At 36.1% G+C, this 8,245-nt stretch overlaps 1 pseudogene; it reads right to left on the bottom strand.

The window, feature by feature from the left end:
• Window positions 1-3,498: 3,498 nt before the first annotated feature.
• Window positions 3,499-7,809, bottom strand: LOC129573749 (phospholipid-transporting ATPase ABCA3-like; annotated as a pseudogene).
• Window positions 7,810-8,245: the final 436 nt, after the last annotated feature.

The raw sequence follows: 8,245 nt of genomic DNA, 5'->3' as shown, positions 1-8,245 counted from the left end.
GAAATGTCGATTTTAGAGCAAATTTGTAGGAAAACCGGTATTCAAGTCTTCCGAGATCCATATTTTTTTGACGAAAAAATGGTAGTTGTCGAAGACAAAAACATCGTAAGTGGCAATTTTCGACCATTTTTCTAACATCACTGATAAAAAATTTGAAAAACATTTTTTTTCCACTGAATCCACCAACTTATCAAAACAAAATATGAGGTTTATCTGGGCTCGCCAGCAACTAAAATCTGACTTTCATGTGTTGAACCGAACATTTCAAAAGTGTAAAATGTTACTACAGTGTAATGAGAATATCAATTTATTAAATGAGTAAACGGAATAATGAAACGTAATTCTTTTGGAAATGAAATGCCCCTGAAATTTCTCTTCAGTAGAAGTGGCCCACAAAAATATCGTCTGAATAAACGACACGTGAATTTGTTTTCATGCAAAAAAATGCATGTACCAACCACTTTTACTGAAATTTTTTCTACGGGGCGATTCAAATTGTACATATATCGTGGGACACTTTCATACAATATTTTTCGGTGACTTTACTCGCATTTATCACATAATGCAAATTAAGTGATAAGGAGCGCGAATTTCATGTAGCGATAACACCAATGGATTGGGTACGAAAAATATGGTATGAGAATCGAAAAAGAAATAACAAGAGAGAATTGAAGCAAGCGTCTCTGTTATTCGTAACACAACAGCTTGTAATACACGTAAAAATTGCATGTAAGTGTGAGCGAGAAAGCATGAATTTTCGGCTTCCGACGGAATAGGAACTTCGGAGCTGGTTGAACGATGGCCCAGTGGGAAGCCATCAATTTGTATACATAAGGGTTTGGGATCGATGGACACTTTTTTGCCGAATTCCGGTCGGAAATCCAAGTTCCAGCCATGTATAAATTCTTCCATATAAACCAATGTAATTACACCAGCGCTCCGAGGTTTTCATACAAACTTCCCATGTAGACGGTGGCAATACAGCCGAAAATCAAGAAGAAAAGTTTAAATTTCTTTTTTGGTTTTTATACATTATCTAATGTGCCCAATCCATTGGTGCTATCGCCACATCGAAATTCGCACTCCTAACAACTTATCAAAGTTTTGAAACAGACTGCATCTTGCCCGAAATCAGTTTCAAAGAGAAACAATACCAATTTGAGAAACAAAGTGCCACAAAGCAAGTTTCGGCTTTAACACTATGACTGTTCTTCATATTTGCAACATATTACTGTTCTTGGGGGGCTCCAGGGCCCCATATGTATTTCATATGAAATCTGGACTGTTATAAGAGATAACAAATTAGTGTCTGAAGCAAAGTTGTAATACTCGAGGTTTGCTATGATTTTGTTGCAACAAATATTGCTTATCTCTTATCAGTTCCGCGAAAAACGCGGAAAAACGCGGAAAAACGCGAAAATCGCGAAATTTTCCCACCTCGTTTTAGTGAAGCCGATAAGAAGTAAGAGACTTGCCTCTTCGACAGAAATGTAGAGCAGGTCGAGTACTACAACTTTGCCACAGACACCAAGTCTTTATCTTTTATCAGTTTCGCGGAATACGCGAGAAACCGCAGAAAACCGCGAAAAACGCGTTTTTTCCTTATCATTTTTCACGGAACTGATAAGAGATAACGAGATGGTGTCTATGGCAAAGTTGTAGCTCTGGTCGAGTAATATGATGTGCCACAGACCCCAAGTCGTTATCTCGTATCAGTTACGCGAAAAAATGGTAAGAAAACATTCGCGTTTTCACGTTTTTCTGCGGTTTTTCGCATATTCCGCGAAACTGATAAGAGATAACGAGATGGTGTCTATACCAAAGTTGTAAAGCAGCTTAAGTACTACAACTTCGCTACAGAACCCAAGTCGTTATCTTTTATCAGTTACGCGAAAAGCCGCGAAAACCGTGAAAAACGCGAATTTTCTCTTATCGATTTTTCGAGTAACTGATAAAAGATAACGACTTAGTGGTTGTAGTGAAGTTGTAGTACTTGACCAGAACTACAACTTTGCCATAGACACTATTTCGCTATCTCTTATCAGTTTTGCGGAATACGCGAGAAACCGCAGAAAACCGAGAAAAACGCGATTTTTCTCTTATCATTTTTTCGTGTAACTGATAATAGATAACGACTTGTTGTCGTAGTAAAGTTGTAGTACTCGACCAGAGCTACAACTTTGCCATAGACACCATCTCGTTATCTCTTATCAGTTCCTTGAAAAATGGAAAACTATGAATTCGCGTTTTTCACGTTTTCGCGGCTTTTCGCGTAACTGATAAGAGATAACGACTTGATGTCTACGGCGAAGTTGTAGTACATAAACTATTCTACAACACTGCTACAGACACCAAGTCGATATCTCTTATCATAGTCCAGTTATAATATAAAATAGCCATGGGGCCCTGGAGTCCCCCAAGAACAACAGCGTAACATGTTTTGCGGCAGGCTGTATTTCACACATACTCACACATATGTACTGTTTAGTACTTTTATTCAACTTTAAAGTTCGCTGGGGGCCCTGGGTGCCCCAAGAACAATCATAGTGTTAAACTGCAACATAAATTTTTATTTTGCACTTTGTTTCTCACATTTGCTTTGTGTCGCTTTGGTTCAAAAGATTGCGTTGTTGCTCTTTGTTCGTAGACAAATGCCATGCTTCGCTTCAATTCTCGAATATTCTGAGGGAATTTTTTTGTCGCAACGGTTCATATGTTGTTCTTTCATTCTATATGGGTGTCATTTCATTCGCGACATTTTCGTTTGAAAAAAAAAATATTTTAAAAAAATTGATGAAAATTTTCCAGTTTGCTTATTATAATGTGAAATTCGAGGTCATTAGGGCTGGTGGCTGGGCTATCCGATCGGGGAGTGTTTCATTGCTGGTGTAAAATTGTATTTTGTAAATGAATTGTATGATATTATTCAGTCTGTGATTAGACGGTGAAATAAACAATTCGGACTCACATTTAGTCATGATTTATTACTGTTGCTTTATCAAACTTTATCATTTTATTTAGTTGTTAGTGTACAAGAAACTTTGGTTGAAAAAAAAAACGAATTTTTACCTTTTTGAACGAATAAATAAACGCTCCTTCATGTGAATTTGATAATGTCATGCTGAAACTTCCAAGTTAATTTCATAAACCTAGTTTCAATTTATAATTTGCGTTATAGTGCAGAATTAAGGAAAATATTGATCAATCCATTTGAATTTTTATCTAGATCGACTAGATGGATTTAATTTTATCAAATCAATCGATAAAAAGTGAATATTGAATTTCAGACGTCCAGATTTAGGACATTTATTACATTTACCGCTATCTTTTATCCTGTTCAAGTCAATTGGACGCCCTAACAATTATTGTGTTAGCTTAAGAATTGGTAATTTTCCTCGGCATTATCAAAGCATAACAAATATGTTCGATTATACGTCGGAAATAACATAAATTCTAGGTGAATAGAGGATTCAATACAAAGTCTGTTCGTTTATTGAAACTCACAAGAATATTTGTGAGACATTGTAACCACAAAGTATTTTTTTTATTTAAGAAATATTCCATTTGATTATTGAAGCAAATTAAAAGATTTTGATAAAAACAATTATAAAGTTTCATTATGTTATAAGGCCGTTCCAAAAATGTTTTCCTCTCGTTGATATCGAGTGAGTGAAAGAAAAACACTCTCAAGTGACGTTTGACTAACCGAATAGTCTTCGATTCGTAGGGATCGTTTCGCTATTTCCATCAGGTCAAACATTGTTGACCATTTTATTGTGTCATTTGTTGGAACGTAGTATTTGAGCAGTCCTCGATATTCTTCCCTTTGAATATGAAAACAATTGCTTAAGCTTCTTGTGACAATTTGTGAAAAACACACAGTTGAATACAACTTACTTCAAAATCAAAACCGGAAAATGTTTGTACACAAAATCTTTGATCTCTCTTTCTGCAGGCACACGATCCGGTTTATCGATGCTGATGATAAGGAAAGGTTTGATTTTATAGAAGATCAACAAATACATTCGATTTATGATGCAAAGTATCCCTTCGAAAAAAGATACATTAAAAGACTTACTCGGCTTCTATGTTTTCCAGTGCTTTGATGGTGAGTAAATATCCTTTGGAGAAGCGATCTTTCAAATATTGTGACGACCCAAGGCATTGGAACTCCCCATTAACCATTATTGCCAAGCGTGTACAAAGGGCCTCACACTCCTCCATGCTATTTGATGAAAGTAAAATAGTTTTGCCGGAGCTACGAGCTTTTGACACAACATTCCATAGATTGCGTTTCGTTGCCGCATCCATTCCAATGGTTGGCTCATCTGCTCCCGAGTTCAAAGCGATAAAAAAGCGTAAGAAGAGAAGATCTGAGCTTGATATCATCAATTGCATAAAGAAACAAAATACCTAAGTAAACTAATATTGGATCACCAATAAGTGCAATGGCAACACTCAGTTTCCTTTTGTCGTCTTGCCAGCTCCGTTCACCCCAAGAAGTCCAAAGCACTCACCACTATTATTTAATCGGAAAATGATGTATTGTTTCATAATTAAATTTCATCAAATTGTATAAATATTATTAGTACCCATTAATTGCGATGGAAATTTGATTAACGGCTAAAAAAATCCTTGTAAGACTTTGATAGATTTTGCAAAACTAAATCGGTACTAAACATTTCCTCCCAAGACATGTCATTCACTTTATTCTTCTCCGCATCGACTTCTCGGTCGATAAAATCTGTCGGTGGCAATGGCTTTCCCATTAATATGTTTCGAGTGTAATCAACAATTCGTGTGAATACTCGATACTCCATCATGAAAAGAATCGCGAAGTAGAAACCACTGGTTGCAAACATATGCCCCAAGTTCCGTCCGTGATTGTTCCAAGTAAATCGATCTGTGTGAAAAGTAGCAAACACAAGAGTGAAACATGAGCTTGAAGACGAGAAAAATGGGCATTTTAATTTGAATTTACGTGGTATTATAGGAATAGATGAGATGTTATGAAGACCAATGACCGAGAATGACAAAGGAAGAACAAGTAAAGGCCATTCAAGTGTATCGATAAGTTCTTGGGATGACACCTCTTTTACAGCAATTATTAAAATGTCTGAAATGAAGAAAAATATAAATTAATGGGTATTATTCGCACAAATTTTGAAATATTGGAACAACAAGAACTTACATTCGAATGACGAAAGAACGACTGTCCAAACAAATCCGCTCGATGGGGTTGAAAAAATAAAGGATAATACAAACACAAGAGGCAAAGTAGCCACACCAGTTTCAATGAAAATGAATAATTTTTCATGAATTGTTGACCAGTTCTCTTTTCCAAATGCAACCATTGCAAAAACTGACACCACACCAGTTATAGTAAATGTGATTAAATCAAACGCAAACGAAGTCATCCAAAATGTGATTATGTCCATGCCGCTTGTGTATTGTTGCAATTTCGATCATGAAATCCTTTCTCGAATATAGAACATAACATAAAATGGAGGTATAAACCACATTGTGGTTATCAATGGCATTTCACTTGGATTTTTCTTGGCCAATTCCATAACAAAGATCGGTGCCAGATTCTGTACGATAATTGATATCCAATTGCGTCTCCAACAATGGAATCGCTTAATAAACATAGCGAAACATTGATTTATATACAAACGAAAGCCACTTAATAGCGAAACGTCCGATAGGGAGAAGGGTCCAGTATTAAGTGGCAATGTTTCAACATTTGGATTCATCATTATATTCAACTCGGATTTGAAGTAAACTTCTTCCATTGTTGATAGCGAAACGCCGAAACTATTGAGTTTCAACATTGTTTGATTGTCCTCTAAGCACTTGAACATCGCTCCAAATGTGTCTACATGTTCGGATGGCAGCGGGTACGTCAATTCGCTCGCAATATCCTTCTGCACTTCAAGGTGAGGGATAAAATTACGCAGCATATTCGTCACAGCATTCGAATCACAATCATCATTTTTCACACAAACCAAGCGGTATCCGGTGCCAAAGCGTTTTTTCAAGAAAAACGGCGTGCCATGACATTTGAGTTCACCATTTGCCATTATCGCGATCCGATCAGCAAGAACATCGGCCTCATCCAGAAAGTGTGTTGTCAGCAAAATGGTTCGACCTTTTTTCTCGTTCTGTAATAGATCCCAGAGAGCACGCCGAGCCGCCGGATCTAGACCACTAGTTGGTTCATCACAAAACACCACTTTCGATCGGCCGCAGAAAGCAAGAGCAACGGAAAGCCTTCTCTTCATACCACCCGACAAATGCTTCGATAAAGTATTAATCTTCGGCCTCGATTCCAGTTGATCGACAAACTTATCCACTTCGCCTTGAATATCTGCATTGGTCAAGCCCTTTAGACGGCCAAAAAACTCTATATGCTCGCGTACTGTTAACTCGTCAGAATGTTGTTCTGTGGACACAGTCCAATTGATGCTCTCGCTTTTTCGATGTTCTTCCGAATATCATATCCATTTATCAACGCTGTTCCAGTTGTGGGTGAGATCATGCCAGTCATCATTGATATCGCCGTGGATTTCCCAGCACCGTTATGTCCGAGCAACACTTTTATAAATTATTGAGAAATTAATATATTAAACAGTTTTTAGCTTTTATATGGTATATTTTACCTGTTATTTCATCGTCATACATTCTTAATGTTAGATCTTTAACCACGGATTTTTTATTATTGGCAAATGTTTTACCCAATTTCTTCACATTGACTGAGGCATGCAAATTTCGTGGAATTTCAATGTAATCATTAGCATCTTGGTCAATGTCATTGACCATTTCAAAATTATTCGTATCATCGTCGGAAGATAAGCCACCGTCGCCGCCAAACCAGAACTCTTTTGTAAATGGAAAATTCCATTTTTCCGGTACACCATATTCACCGGGCCAAATTTTCTCCACATAGAGTGCGATGAGAAAATAAATAACTGAACTGAACAGCATAACACACATGATTTTTTCGATTGTAATGTTTTCGTCGGTTGTGGTCATTTTCCAAAATTCATACCACTCTTGTTTACCCTCTGTATCTTGAAATTCATAGAATATTGTATCGAAAGCATATGCGAGGGCTGTGTTTGAAGATGTACACGCCAATAGTTTCCATTCATAAGATAGTTTCAATGTCAAATAATACGGAAGGTATAAACCAACCCACATCACCATTCCAAAAACTGCCGCTTTATTTGCTTTCGAAAAGAACACGCTCAATAGGAAACAACAAGTTGTCGTCAAAATACTGTAGACGAATAAAAACATCCAGACCGTCAGCCAATTCGAAAATGTGATCAACAACTGGAAGAGAAATGAAACATAAAATTTAAACGACTATAAATACATTCAAAACATTTTAATTTCAATTACGCTTGAGGTCAGGACGATAAATGTGACGAACACCATCTTTATTATAATTGTATGAACAAACCAAGTGCCCCAAAATAACCAATTTTGCATGCCCATTATTTTCATGATTTCTTTCAATCGCCTCTCTTTCTCAATTGATATCGAGTGTACTGTATTCATAATGGGAAGGACGAAACATAATAGTATTGAAAACGACAGAAGCGTTCCCAATTTATTTGTGGATAAATTGTTTACATATATGAAGATAAGCAGCGGAAAAAATACAATTGTAAAAACAGAACATTCGAGCAATGTTCTAACTTTATGTCGGTATTGTATCAAAAAATTCTTCCACATTAACAGACGAAATTTATCAAAACTACTGCCCATTTTATTGGCATTGTTGATGTTATCCGTTATATCCATGTATTTGGAACAATGAAACCTTTCAAACTCTATGAATTTTTAGAATTTTTATTTTTTTAATTGATTATTGAAATGTTGAGAATTTTTTTGCCAAAAACGTTTGGTAAAGTTGATAGATTGAAATAATTTTTAACACTGAGTGGCTATTCTGACGACAGTTGAACATTTATAGCTATGGGAAAGGATTATATCGGGATTATATACTGCATGAGATCACATTTATTTTAAATTATAATAATATATAACAAAAGAGATAAAGGGTGATTCATTTAGAGGTTTCTTTTTTAAAAGGAAAACAAACTCGAAAAAGTCAATGAAAGGATCAATATTTAGGCTTTAATAGCCCGGATTTTGGCTTAAAAATCTCTAGAATAACTAAGAAAATAGAGGGTTGGGGGACAGCCAAAAAAGGAACACTAAATGGCATAAAATTTGT

This window comes from Sitodiplosis mosellana, unplaced genomic scaffold, assembly GCF_009176505.1.
Source record: "Sitodiplosis mosellana isolate CC-2019 unplaced genomic scaffold, AAFC_SMos_1.0 Smas_scaffold_6102, whole genome shotgun sequence".
Taxonomy (NCBI): domain Eukaryota; kingdom Metazoa; phylum Arthropoda; class Insecta; order Diptera; family Cecidomyiidae; genus Sitodiplosis; species Sitodiplosis mosellana.
The sequence above is the reverse complement of the archived record's forward strand: the minus strand, read 5'-3'. Positions and strand labels throughout refer to the sequence as shown.